Raw genomic sequence first — 15,611 nt, forward strand, 5'->3', positions numbered from 1 at the left:
TGAGATCTATTTCACTAACATAGCCTTCAGTATTGTGCTCAAAAAGCTGAGCTAAATTTAATCTCAGAGTGGCATTCATCAGCGTCAGCTTGCCCTGGGTAAAATTCCCTAATATCTTCTTCCCCTTATTATTTTGTCGATTGCAGCAAGAGTGTGGGGTGATAAATTCTGTCTCAGCAGAAACATACATTTAGAAACAAATGTCCTAGAGAAATACTTCTGTAGCTTTCTTCCTTCACTTCTCTGTTTTCTGGTAACTCTGTGACTGGTTACATGACACTAATAAAACCAGTTGCAAAGTGAAATGCTTCGATCCTTTATCTACATGATGTCTAACACCTGTTTGGAACAGATTTCATGGAACTGACAAATTTGGGGCCTGAATCTAGTGAATTTCTTAGTTGTTAGTAAAGAATAGACCTCACCAGGAAACTTTGCCATTTTTTCATTCTTTTATTTATTGTACCCTTTTTGTGCATATGTTGTGTTGGACCAAATCTAAGTTTCTTACATACTTTCTAATTTATAAAAGTTTTTTTGGACTTAATAAAATTTTTGGGGGGATTTATAAAAATTGGAATTTTTATAGAGACATAGAAAAACTTAAAAAAAGTTTTTTGGACTTAATAAAAATGGACTTAAACTATAAGTTCATGAAGATACAGTAAAGATCTAAAAATCTACATATTTAAAACATCCAAACAAATCAAATAATCACCAAAATCTTTTAGGGGAGCATTATTTCTAGCTTTACTATTGTTTTCCAGTTAGCTTACTGTTAGCAACAGCAGAAGAGAACATATTTGGTCAGCTGCGTTTCCCAAGTAATTCTTTATGGAGAGGACTTTTAGTTATTATGTTGGAATACTAATAAAGAGATGGTACAGTTACAGTCTCCTAAGAGTTAATTATCAATCCTTTAAAATCATAAAATCATAAAACTCTATCTAAGATAACAGATTTTATAGAAATTCAGTCCTGAGTAGTTAATTTTATTGATTTCAAAGCATTTTGGGAATGCCATATCAGTTAAAGTTAAAGAAGAGTACTTAAACCCCCAGCAACAATAGTGTCTTTGTATACTTTAAAGAGCCCTCAAAATCCAAGTTGTTCTTAGAGGAGCTTTTTAATCATATTCTCTACAAAACAACAGTCATTGAGTTAATGAGCATTTATTAAATGCTTATTATATGCTAGGCACTGAGATATGTATTAGGCAGGAAAAGAATAATAAAAGTATTTTCTACTTTAAGGAGTTCACATCTGAATGGGGGAGACAATATATAACCAAGTATGTACAAAATATATATGTAGGAGATAGAAGATGGCCTCAGGGGAAAGGTCATTATAATTGAGGGACTTGGGGAAGAAAGACCTTGTGGAGAAGGTAGAATTTGAGTTTAGTTTTTTTTTAAACACTTACCTTCTGTCTAGAATTGGTAACTGGTTAATTGGGGTTAAATGACTTGCCCAGGGGCATACACCTAGGCAGTTTCTGAGGCCATATTTGAACCCAGGACCTCCTGTATCCAGACCTGGCTCTCTACCCATCTTGTTGCCCCTTAAGTTGATCTTTGAAAAAAGCCCTAGAACCTGAGAGGCAGAGGGACAGAGGGAGAACACTCCAAGCATGGGTGTTGACCAGCACAAAGGTAGGGGTATGGGAGATGGAATAACAAGTGGGTCAGTGTCACTCCATCAGAGAGTGTTTGGTTGGAAGTTAAGTATTAAATGACTGCAAAGGTAATAATGGACCAAGTTATAAGACGCTTCAAATACCATCTTTATATTCAATCCTGAAAATATTAGTGGGTTATTTGGGGGGGCCCTCTAGGTAGCACAGTGGATAGAGCACCAGGTCTGGAATCAAAGTTCAAATTTGGCCTCAGACATTTACTAGCTTTGTGACCCTACAGAAGTCTTACATTAACTCTGTTTGCTTCAGTTTCCTTATCTGTAAAATGAGCTGGAGAAGGAAATGGCAAACCATTCCAGTATCTTTGTCAAGAAAATCCCAAAAGAAGTCACAAAGAATTGTACCCAACTGAAAAACAATTAAATATTTTTTGGGGCGGAGGTGACTCCTTCAAATTTACTCTTTAAAAAAATCAATGAGAAGCAGAGTAAAAAGATGAATTAGAATGGGAAGAGGTTTGAGGTACACCCCACCCCCAACAATTTGAAGGAGATAAAAATAATCTAGAAGGGAGAGGTGAGAAGATACTGATTTATGTGGTGTTTGTAGAAGTGGTGACAAAGAGACATATAAAAAAATGGTAAAGTAGAAACAATTGCTAACAGATTTGATAGGGAGGGGTTACTGAAGGTGAGGAGTTAAGATGATACTGAGATTGCAAGCCTGAGTGAGTGGGAAGATGGTGGTACCCTTGATAATAATAGAAAAGTTCAGAAGAGGAAAGCGTTTGGGGTATGGGATCAGGTTGATGCAATTTATGGCAAAGCTTTCTTTGGAGAAAGATACCTTGAGTTTTGTTAAGATTACGTTTCTTAAGCTACCTTCAAGAGTTCCTGACCTTGAAGATTCCTGACTCAGTCATTTGAAAACAGAGCAATAGGAAGCTAATCATTTCAGACAGCATGGTGGTTTGTGATCCAAGAATGCTATGTCTTCTCAACTGTGCACTTGAACAAGACCCTATAATGACAAGAGCAAGCATAGGATGAAGCGGTATATACATACACAACTCTTTTTCTCTCTCTGTCTTTCTCTCTCTCTGTCTTTCTCTCTCTCTGTCTCTGTCTCTGTCTCTGTCTCTGTCTCTGTCTCTCTCTCCATCAATATATCCATTCACCTATTTTTCTATCTATGTTTGTCTATCTTCTTGCTATATATGTACACATACATGCCTATGTGTGTCAATCATACACACAGAATGCTTACAATAGGTAGAGCTCTGGTACTGAAAGAATGTTTGCATTGCCATTCACATATGAGTAAAATCACAGAGTTTAAAGCTAGAAGCAACTTTAGAGATTATCTAGCCCAACCCTCTCATTTTGTGCAAAAGGAAACAACATCAGGAGGAAATGATTTGTTCACAAGCAAGTGAGTAACAGAACGAAGAGCTGACCCTAGTTCCTCTGACTCTGGTTCTAGGGCTCTTTTCCTACCACCATAATTTCTTTCTAGTTGGAAGTTGGGCAAAGTAGCTTTTAATCACTATCTCAGTTATACATTTTGGCCTAACCAACTTAAAGCTTGAAAAATACAAACATTCCAAAGAACCCCTGGTGAGTCAGCATGGACTTTGAAAAGATTATGTGTATTTTCTGAAGCATAAATTTAAAAAAAATCATGTACAGGGAAAGTGTAGAACATGCACCCACAAGAACTAAATTTAAAAAATGTGCGTAGCAATGAACACATGCATAGCATATGGATGCAGCTGACGGAAGAGTTCCTGGACTCCATTCAAAGATTCCACTCAGAGCAGATGCACCGTCATAAAGTTGAGCTGCAGAAGTCACATTCTCTTGGGTAGGGTTCCAGTCAGTCATAGGGGAATGCAGTTCAGTTGTTGGATACAGAAGAGCTCACTTTCACTTTAGTTGGGGGCATAAGCATTTCTCTATGAGAAAAGCCAAAGAATCGGTGCCACAGGCAAAAACTCAGTTACTCTCCACTTCTCATGAGTCATCACGGAGCTGGAGGGCACTGCCAGATTTTCCTCCCTTTAAAGGCTTTCTACCCAAGAGATTCTGCAGAGCATTCTGCCACATGATTTGAATTGCATAGTGAAAGACAGACATCAGTCTTTGATACTCATTTCTGCAAATTTTCTAGAATTTGATTACATTTCTCAGCAGATTAGAGATTTCTGAGAACAGCACCAGGATAACCAATTCTTCACACGTTCTCCTCTTCCCTTTTGCCTTATAACAGTGAATAGTTCATTTTCCTTTGCTGTTTTATTCTTGTCCTTTGCTTTATTTCATACCACCGTCATTCCCCCGTACCTTCCCCTGCCCGTTCCTCCTAAAATTCTCCGTTGTTTAAGCAAAACCAACCCACATAGTGGGCTCATGTCAGTTTAGACACTGTTTACCATTTGTATTTCTTCTCCCTCCTGAAAAGAGAGGGAGATATATTCTATCATCTAATCTCTAGAAATAATATTGTTTTTAACATTTAATATGAGGTTAGCTGCCTTTTAGTGTTGTTTCCATTTATCTTACTTCAGTCACTACATATATCATCTTAGTTATACTTGGCTTACTCTGTATCCATTAAAGCAAATCTTCCCTCATTTCTCTGAATTCCTCATATTTGTTGTTTCTTTTAGCACAATAGAATTGCATCATAGATATATGCCAGTTCATGCACTCTCCAAACAATGGTTGATCATTTGATTTCTAGTTACTCTGTTATGACAAAAAGTTATTCATATTTTCATATAATTATAACTTCTTGATGGTGAAGTTCTTGGGTACTCTTTTAAAAGCCTGAAAACTTGACTGGATCTATGAAATCAATTATTCTTTGAACTTCTACATATTCAAGGCCATCCTTAGCTGGGCCTCTGAAGACCTATTGGGCATGCCAGCTTACTAAAGTTCTTTAGTGACTGTTTCTAGTTATTAAAGTCTTTTGTTATCAAAGATGCACTACATCAGCCTGGCCAGTAGCTGGTAAAATTCACACAACTAAATCAAATATACTTTAATTTTCAACCCTGGATTTGGAAGATTATATAGCAGATGCCAAAGAGTGAGTAGTTTGCTTTGCAAAATCCTTTTGAAGATAATTCAATAACTCTGCCTGAATTGAATCCACTAATTTGATTCATAGATTTCTAGGTGGTGGAACAGGAGCAGATGCCTCACAAAAAATTACCATCTCTGTCAAACTGTCCTTCATCATATTCTGCTTGTTCCTCTTTGAGTAGTCTCTTATTAAATTAGATGTGGGTGATGAGTAGATGATGTTTTGGCTTGATGTTCATATTTAGCATGGGAATCATAACAAAAAGAACCATTTAATTTCACGACTTTTCAAAATCATCTTTCAGTTTTGATGATTTCGGTGAGGTAAGAAGCAATTTGACTAAGCCATGACATGGAATGAGGGCTCGGAGACAATCTATTCAAAAAACATGGAAATTATTCTTTTTTTTCTACCTCCCAAATATATAACTATACTGCAACGAAAAGTTTTTAATATTGGGTTCAAAGAATTTGAATGTGATTTTTATAAAAGAAACATATCTACATGCAATTTATTTTATTAAATCTTTCAAGTTTTCTGTACATTTATATCTTATTTCCTTTGATGTTTATTTGGAATCACAGCTCATTCCTGCTAGAAGCAATTCCTACAGAAATGAAGACATCTTTTGGCCAGTTACTAGGTGTCAAAAGAGAAGAGAATAAATTATTTGGAAAAATATTGAAGTCTCATTTCTATTCCACATTATGGTTTTCAACATATTTTTAGATGCCAACAAGAAATGTCAGAATAGCAGTTGTTAAATTGATCTATGTTGGAAACCCATTTGAGGAGTTCAGGCTTCTATGGGGAACTTGGTATACTTTCCCAAACTATATCTTAACATCAGAATTATTCCAGGCTTAGAGTCAGATGTATCTACTTCTTCTTCTTTTTTTCTCCTCTTCATCCTCCTGTGGTTTTCTTTTCTTTTCTTATTGCCTTGCAGATCACTAAGGATTTCTGGCTTGAAGCATTCTAGCTATATAGCCATATACCTATCAGTTAAGGAAATAAAATTTGCTTACTTTAGGAAACCTGACTCTGTCACTGCTAAATCATTTACAATCTGTTAAGCGATTTGCATGTAAGAAAGGATGGAAGTCTGAAAATTGCAGGCACATTTCCCCTCTCCAATTTTTGCTGTTTGCCTTCCTCAAGCTCTTATTATATAAGGAAGTCAGAACTTTCTTGGGTACCTGCTTATCTACACTTTTTCCTAGGCACAAAAAAGGCCCCCCTGTGTAGAATACTGGAGAAGGACATTAGAGACATTGTTTGGACTATGCGAAATCCTCAGAGCTTCTAATCCTTTATTAAGTTCCTGTAATAAAAAACTTTTCTAAGTTGCCTGGTTTGTTATTTTGAAAAAAAAATATTTACTCTTTCTTTTTGGCTCCACTTCCCTTAGTGGAGCTGTTGTTTCCTGCAGGATCAGAGAGAAATGATTAAATGATAGAATATGTATTTACATTTATAACTGTATGAGAAGAAATTATAGATTGATTTTTTTCTTATAGAATTAAAAAGAAAAAAACTTACAGAAACTAAGGCCTATCTTTAAACATCAAATATTCTGGTGATATTATTTGGCTGCCAGTCAAGAAATTCAATTCAATTCAATTCAACAAACATTTATTAAGCTCTTACTATGTGCTAGGTTCAAACCAGAGCATATAGTTTCTACCCTCAAGGAGCATAGGATAACACACACACACACACACACACACACACACACACACACACACACATAATTAGAAGCTAACTCCAAGACTATTTAGTCCAACCTTTTTATTACAGAGATGAGGAAATAAAAGCCTAAAGAAGTTAAGAGATTTTAGGGCCTTTTATTCTACTGTGTATAATACACGATCTCTGAAGAATTATAGTGGCGGGTCCCACCATATCAGTGGAGAGACAAATGGTAGGTGTAAATAAGCTGAAGCATATTGCCAATTAAAAAATGTACCCAGAGAAGATATTAATAGAGAGTCAAGACAGATGAGTAGTAAGAAGAACTACAACTGAGCTCTTTCCAGACCGAATTCTTGTTGGAAAGCCCAAGAAAACATCAGAATGAATCATTTTTCCCGTCCAGATCATCATGATGTGACTAAGGGGTCTATAAACATTGGGGATGAAGTCTAGGAAGGGATAATGGTTACATTGAACATTCCAGTGCTATCCTAGGGCAAGAATTAAGGATATCTAGAATTACTACATTTCAAACTATCTTAGAAAGCAATTATCATCAGATAATTTGATACTGGTTTAGAATTAGAAAGATTGATCAGTGGAACAGAATATATTCATAATAAACAGAAATAAATGAGCACTGTATCTTAGTATTGGATTAAAACCAGAGACCTCAGCTATTGGGGCAAGAATTTACTCTTCAATAAAAGTTATCAGGAAATACTACATAACACTCATCTAGAATTAAATATAAGAACAACAGCTCACACTATCCACTAAGATAAGCTCCAAATGGATGTATGACTTAGGCACAAAGTGTTAGATCATAAAAAATTAAGAGACCAAGGAAGAAATTACCTGTCAGAGGTATGGATAGAAAAGTGATTACAATCAAACAAGAGACAGAATATTAAAAGACTTGTAATGGCCAGTTTTGATTATGTAAAATTTAAAAGTTTAATAGAAAAAAACAATTAAAATATTCTAAAATTATAAGAGGAGTAAAATCTTTACACCAAGTTTCCATGATACAGTTCTCATTTTTGTGATTTAGAGAGATTAGAATCTAATTTGTAAAAATAAGAGCCATTTCCCAAATGATAAATGGTCTAAGGATATAAATAGTCATCTCTCAAAGAAAGAAATTCATTCTATCAATAATCATATATAAAAAAGCTGAAAATAGTTAAAACCAGAGAAATTAAAATTACATTCACTCTGACCTACCATGTCAAACCCATCAGATTGGCAAAGTTGACCAAAAAGAAAAATGATAAATGTTGAATAGACTGAGGGAAAACAGCTACATTAATACACTGGTGAACCTGTGAAATGTCCTAGACACTCTTCAGAAGCAGGAAAGAGAGGCAGGGAATGGAATATTTTTGTCGAAAGTGCCATGGACTCCTCCTCAACTTTGGAAACAGTTCTCTCAGGAATTCTCTTTCTAAAGTCTATTCATGTTTTCTCACAAGATAACAACTAACCCTCGTAGTCCTTTTACATACTCCTCATGGATGACAGTTAACTTCCTCAGTTTCAATCTTTCACAAAATGTCAGTTAAAATGTTCATAGTCTTCTCACAGATGATAATTAACTCTCCATCTTTTCCTCAGGAAATTGCATTTTAAATTTAGTTCTCCCATGGTACCCCCACAGACTCTTTTTGCCATTGCAGTTAACTATCAGTTTCCCAAGATTCTGTTTCCTCTTTAAGATATAGTTACAGTATTCATAGTCTCTTTGGGAGATGTTATCGAAGCTATTGCTACAGACACATATGATTAAGTGTAAAATATATACAAAGTAAAAACAAGATATTTCTAAGGGGGCGGCACGAGCAGCTGATGGTGTGTGTCAGGAAGGGACTTATATAGGGAGAGACAGTTGAACTGAGCTTTGCAGGAAATAACAAATTCTAAGAAGCAGATGTGAGGAAGGAGTACATTGGAGGCATGGGGGTTAGCCTGTGCCAAGGCACAGAAAGGAAAATCATATATAGAAAACAGCTAGAAGGCCCTTTTGGCCAGATTGTAAAGTGTTACATACAGGAATAATGCAGAGTAAGCTTAGAAAAGTAGAATGGAGTCAGGTTAGGAGGGATTTTAAATGTCAAATGGAGCAGTTTGTATTTGGTAAGAGGGAGTGACTGAAATTCATTGAACAGAGAAATACATTCAGCATAGGAGTAACATCTACTTTAGGAGCCCTCATTTTGGGCACAGCATGGGGCACGACCATCATAAAAATTACATGTGATTAGAAAATTAAGTGAGTTTGTCTCTTATTAGAGGTGAAAGGTAACTTAACTAGTTTAAAGGTGAAAATGGTATTTTAAGATATTTCAATGTGATTTCAAGATATCTAGAGGAAATACCCTAACATTTTGTGTGGACCTTGTAGGAGTGTTTGGGAGGACAAAGATGAGGGTCTCATAGGATGAAGAAATAGAAGGGTTGCAGCCTGCATAATGAGAGATGGTAACCACATCAATAAAATTATGGATCCATCACTGATGTTTAGTAGCAACTTAATATGAAAGGGTAAATGGGGGCCTGACTATAACTAAATATTTGTCTCTGAAAAGTGGTACAGGCTAATCCAGAAAATAATCTTCTAGTAGGATGGACTGTCACTAGGTTTACTACTAAGTAGGTTAAGTTGACAGAGACGAAGTATTCGATAATTAATAAGTGAAAGCAAGTCAATAAACAACCATATCATTTCTGTTCACAGTCCATCATGTGAGGGCTATTGTCTGTCCTAGATGAGGCTGTATATATTCCTACAACGCAATTTGCAGATATGTCGGATGTTTGTTTAATGTTCTCTCTTGTTTAAGAACAAAAAAAATGTAAAGGGGATTGGTGAATCTATAGGTTATCAAACATTTGCTCTATGGAATGGTCCATCCAGTTCTAGGGTCCCATCATCAACTCTGATTGTTTTTTTAGGCTCAAAAAATGCCACATACAGGTGTTAGAGGAGGATGAGCCTTTCTTTCTCTCTTTTTTATTTAAATAACATGTTTCTTGCCCTAAAATGTTTAGCAAATAAAACTTTGTAATATTAAAAAGTATCTAAAGATTTATTGTTCATCCTGCTTCACATATGAAGCATTTAGGAAGGTTCTTATTGAAGTTTATTTAGCATGGACACCTTGGGGATTAGTTTCTAAAATCTCGGGGGTCCAGAAAATGTGTTGTCCTTATAAGACATCGTCAGGAGGCAGCACCTTCATTTTGTTTTACAGGGCTGTCCTTCCTGCTCCTTTCTATTCCCCACTACTTACCCTCTCTGGCCTAGCCATAGGCAATTCCTGTCTGATTTTGCAGCTAGTTCTTTTAGAACATGTGAGGACCTTATGTCTAGTAGCTGGGGTATAGAGAGAAGAATAGTAGAGAAGGGTAACAGAGCATAAAGGCATATAAGACCTAAAGAAGTTGCTATAAGTTGATGAAGGAAAAATCGAAAGAATCACAGTATTCTGTGACCAGCAGCTACTTGGGAAGATTCCTGGGAGGGAGTGGGAACAGTACAGAAGCTACTTCCTCCTTGATGACCTTTGGGAAAATGATGCTGAGCTCCCTCACAGGAATTGGGTCATTTCATGTGAAGTACATGGAAATTCTCTACCTCCTCTGGGAAGGAGAGATAAGGGCTAGCTGGCTTAGGGAAATCTGGGAAGGATGCCAGCTACTCCCATCCAACTTCTTACAATATTTAATCTGGGAAGACACAAACCTGATGGAAATAGGAAATGTGGTGGAAAAGAATAAAAGAAATAAAGATTCATCTTTGGGGGAGGGGACAGAGTGGTAGCCCACTCCCACTTACCCATGGCATAATGGTGATTATTATGGAAGAACTATGCACTAATACATATCCTGAAGTGGTCAATGTGGTCCTAATTTTGGGAGTCATATTTTCAATTTGAATGCAGTCTCAATCACCATGCAAGCTGATTTCTATTAAGTGCAGATTGATTCATTTCAGGTAGTAAGCTATGGTTCCGTGCAGATTTGTCTAGCTGTTGGTGTGGTATTGATTAAGGAGCTATGTTCTTAAAGGTTTTTCAGAGAATAGCAAATTTACATTTATGAGTTAAGTGGACAGAGAAGGGACACCCAGCATGTTGCCAGGATTATAGTTTAACACTTCATTTTGTAAGCTATTTTGCATGGCTATTTTTATCAATGATTTTCTCACAACTCTGTGAGATAGGCTAATCCAACAGTTCAGGAGTTGCCTGTGGTTTAGAAAGAGTACATGATGTGTCCTGAGGCAAGGACAGAACTAAGATTGGTCTACTAAGTTCTTAATGTTTACTTTACTAAGTCTATTCACCTCACCAATATTTGCCACGCTTTATCATGGCCAAAGGGGCCAGTATGTTCTGTTGTATGAAGGTTTTGCAATGACAATAATAATAATCAGCAATAAAATAAAATTGTTTTACAGTTTAAATAAATCTATAATAGCCATCAGTAGACCTGTACACTATCGCATCTATGGCTAGATGTTCTAAAGTCTCATCTCTCCTGACCTCATTGGCCTTGAGGAGAACCAGCTACACAAGCAACCTACTGAAGACTATTGCATGAGAAGAGAAAAAACACACTTCTCTCTAATCTTTGCAGAGGCAGAGGCCTCTTCTCTATGTGGGATATTGACATCAGACTCATTTGATGTATTGGTGGGGTTTGTTAATTTATCCTTATTTTTTCTTTTTAAATATTTTGTTACAAGTTGGGGTTTTGGGCCTGAGAAAGACATAATGAGACATGGTGATATAAAAAATATCTGAATCTAAAAAATGTTTTTAAATTAACACACATTTAAGAAATGAAGACTATTTCACCAATGGCATATTGGATAGGAAGGAGAAAGGCTTAGTAGAAAGGAATCACAGTAAAATAGAAAGAACACTGAATTTGAATTCAACAAACACAAGTTGAATTTAGGCCTGGACTCAACATTGATTATTTGTATGAACCTTGTAAAATCACCTAAAGTCTGAGTTTTGGTGTCCTCTTCTGTAAAATGTAGAAAATAACACTTGCGCTGTCTAGCTATATATAGGTATATAAATTAGTGTATATAACAGTGTTTGTATAAATATATATTTATATATACACACGCCCCCCCCTCTGTTTCTGTCTCTGTCTCTTTGTCTCTGTCTTTCTGTCTGTCTGTCTCTGTCTCTGTCTCTGTCTCTGTCTCTGTCTGTCTCTCTGTCTCTCTCTCTCTCTCTGTCTCTCTCTCTCTCTCTGCATACATATACATATATATATATATATATATATATATCATTATAGCCCTATAAGTAGGGCTGGATGATATCAGGGATTTACTCTAGGGCACTGAAATTTTTTTTTCACAAGAAGATACTAGATATTGATATTCCTCCATCCTAAAGATCACATTGCAGGTGAACTTTCCTACTATTCACCCACTGTGTGGTGCTTTTGGAGTTTTACCCTCTTTAAAAATTTTCCCCCGTGCTTTCTCTCCTAAATACCTTACCTCTGCTTTATATAAATTCATCTTAAAGACTTGATTGGAGGGTGAATTTCAAGTTGTTTGTCCCAGCTGACAAAACTGCAAATGATGATTTCCTCTGTCTCATAAGGTTGTAAGGAAGATTTCTTGTAAAACTTAATATTGCCATCCAAATATGAGTAGGGAACTAGTATCAAAATATGAATAGAAATATTATACAGCACAAAAGAAAATGGAGATTTGAGGATCACTTAGTTCATATGACCAGTACAGATTCATTTGGCCCTCATGTGGTTTGACTTATGCATGTGACAGAGTTTAATGCATTGCCTGAAAAAAAAAAGTAATGTTTCCTGTTTTGCAAAAAGCCCTTTGAGTATAGTTTTCCTAAAACTAAAACTCTGGCTAGGCTGCACAAGATGCTCTGTCAGTCAATCAATGCAGAGAGTTAAATCAGTTCTTTAGATTAAAGATGAGTAGTTACTAGTTAAATACAAGCCGTTTCCTTTCACAATGACTATCATTATCTGAGAATGGCACAGGATGCTTTGCTACCCCCAGGAAACATGAGTCTAGGTGGTTCACCTTTGATAATAGTCATAGAATGTTAGCCTTGGAAGAGACCTCAGAGATCATTTAGCTCAATCCATTCAGAAGATGTGAATGACATCTACAATAATGCTAAGACATGGCTGCCCAGACTTGGCTTAAACAAGTCAGTCATACGACTTCCTCTCTTTGCTGAGGGATAACCCCTCCTTAAATTTTAGTTATACTTTTGATTCTTTCTTTATCACTATACTTCAGTTGTTGTCTCACTCCTGGCAGTGCCTAGATCCTCCTTGCACTGGAATAACCCATTGCTTTGACTCCCCTTCTCTTGGTGAACTTGTTCTGGATCCCTTGTGTTGGAGAGGGGTCCAAGATAACCATCCTTCATTACCTTTTAGACTAAGGTTCTGACTCTTTGGACTTCAATCTCATGTCCTTGGAGTGGATCCCTCCTCTAACTTGCCATTTCAATTCCTTTTTATGCATTGTCTTCTTGCATTAGAATGGAAATTATGAAGCATTTGTTGTTCATTTGTTTCAGGTATATCTGGTTCATTCTATGGGATTTTTCTTGACAAAGACATGGAAGTGATTTGCCATTTCCTTCTCCAACTTATTTTGTAGATGAGGAAACAGAGGCAAACAGGTTAAAGTGATTTGCCGAGGGTCACATAGCTAGTAAGTGTATGAGGCCAGATTTGAACTCAGGAAGATGAGTCTTCCTGACTTTAGAACCAGAACTCTATCCACTGTGCCACTTAGCTGCCAGGCAGGGATTCTTTTTTTTTTTTTTTTTTTTTTTTTTTTTTTATTATGTTTGCATCTCTAGTGCTTAGCATGGTGGTGGAAAATATCAAGTACTTAATAAATATTTGTTCATATCCGACTACCTATTAGTGACATGTTTATAGATATCATTGCAGATATTTAATGGTATTGGTTGTTAGTTATATCAAATGACAACTAAATGTAAAAAAAATGTTATTATATGACAACCACATCCCCAACATCATTATTGGTATTGTGGAAGAGGCAAAGTATTATTTATATGAGCACACACAAACACATACATACATGCATATATACAGATATATCTATATCTTTATGGAACAACCTGCTCACATGACCAAGAAGATGGAATACAGGTCATTTTCTCTGATCTTCATGACTTCTCACAACCTCGCCAAAATAGAAATTATATACCAGAGGTTAAGCACTTTCACTTGGTCCAGGACACAAAGAACTCAAAAGAAGCAAACAAACAAATAAACACTCCATGAATTAAAGCCTTACTTGTGTCCATTTAGCACTCTTTCCTCAAAACCTCCAAAGCTCTTGAGAACAATGATACACAAAGTGACCCAACCCATAGACTTTCAACAAAACACAACTACACACCCTGACTCCCCTTCTTTTTCTAGTGTGTAGCTAACCAAATTCCAAAGTACAGAAATTTGCTGAGGTCTTAGCAGCCAATGACATAGCAGTGTTTTGTGCTAGAAAAGAAATCTTGAGAGAGAGAAGTTCTTTTTGAAAAGAGATATAGAAAAAAATATTTAAAATTAGTGAAAAGGACAAATTGAAGGGGACAAGAGGAAGGAGATTCTACTTTACTGAGGAAATAAAAAGAGAAGTATTCAATAATCAGTTAAAAGCAGACATAAAAAGAAAAAAATAGACAAAACTGCAAAAGTAAAGGATTAGCAAATGAGAGGAGATGATTAGGGATAAGGGGAAGAGAGTTGATAGAAATAGAGTCATCTAACTAAAGAAACAATATTGTGTTTATAAGGGGAAGGGCAAAAAAAAGAATAACTTAAAATTAGAGGCAAATGGAGGAAAATGCAAATCTGAGTCTCACAACTTTAAGTGTAAATGGGTTAAACAATTCAATAAAGTGAAGAGTGATAGATTGGATAAGAAAACAAATTCCCACAATCTGTTACTTATAAGAAACATTTCAAAGATGCATAGAATAAAACTGAGGAACTGCAAATGGTTTTTTACAGTGCATTTAGTGAATCAAAAAAAAAGCAAGAGTTACAATTGTGCTATATAACAAGAGAAATCAAACATTTAAATTGTAAAACAAGGTAAATGCATAAACTACATTTTCCTGAAAGGAATTATATATAGCAAACCAATATTAGTATTAAACTTATATGCTCAAAATGCCTTAGCATCCAAATTCACAAAGTAAACATTGAGTTAAAAGAATATATGATGGGAAAATCCAATATCCTCTTGGTTTTGGAGTCTAACAGAAAGGAAAATATAGAATCAAATAAATTGTTGGAAAAACTAAATCTACAAGATTTGTGATATCTTCTAACTGGTAATAAAAAACAATATGTATTTTTTAGTACTAAATGGAATTTTCACAAAAATTGACCATGTATTAGGACATAAAGATATGACAAACAAAAGTAAAAAGACAGAGAAATAAAAACATTCTTTTAAGATGATAATTCAATAAAATTAGTTATTGGTTTAGGAACCATAAATAAAGACACAAAACCAAATGGAAGCTTAACAATGAAATCCTAAATAACAAGTTGGTTGAAGAACAAATCATAAAAATCAACAATTATGTGAAAGGAAATTATAATGATAGCATAAAATACCAAAATATCTGAGATTTGGCAAGAGTAATCTTCAGGAGAAAAGTCAGATTCTTTTAAAGCTAAATTAACAAAATAGAAAAAGAATTAGTGGATTAAATATGCACTTAAAATTTTTAGCAAGAAAACAAATGAACCTAGGATAAGCACAAAAGAGGAGATATTAAAAATTAGAAGAGAAATAGGTAAACTGGAAACTGAAAAAATCCATAGAAGTGATATATGAAACTAAAATGGTTCATTTAAAAGACCAATAAATAATCCTTTGCCTCTTTGATGAACCTTTTCCTAGTTTAAGTACCCAGAGGGGAAATTCAAGGTGTCTATGAGCCCCTGGATTACCAGAGGGAATTAAGGGAGAAACTGATAATTTTGGGCAGCTGTAAAGAATGGTGGGGCATACAAAAAATGTCCTGGGGTGCTGGGAAGAGGTGGAAAGGAACAGCTCCCAGAGTGCTGGCTCTGTACTGGTGCCACATCTTTGCCAATGCTGCTTTAAGGAATCTTGCTAAAA

This window comes from Gracilinanus agilis, chromosome 4, assembly GCF_016433145.1.
Source record: "Gracilinanus agilis isolate LMUSP501 chromosome 4, AgileGrace, whole genome shotgun sequence".
In the NCBI taxonomy this organism is placed as follows: Eukaryota; Metazoa; Chordata; class Mammalia; order Didelphimorphia; family Didelphidae; genus Gracilinanus; species Gracilinanus agilis.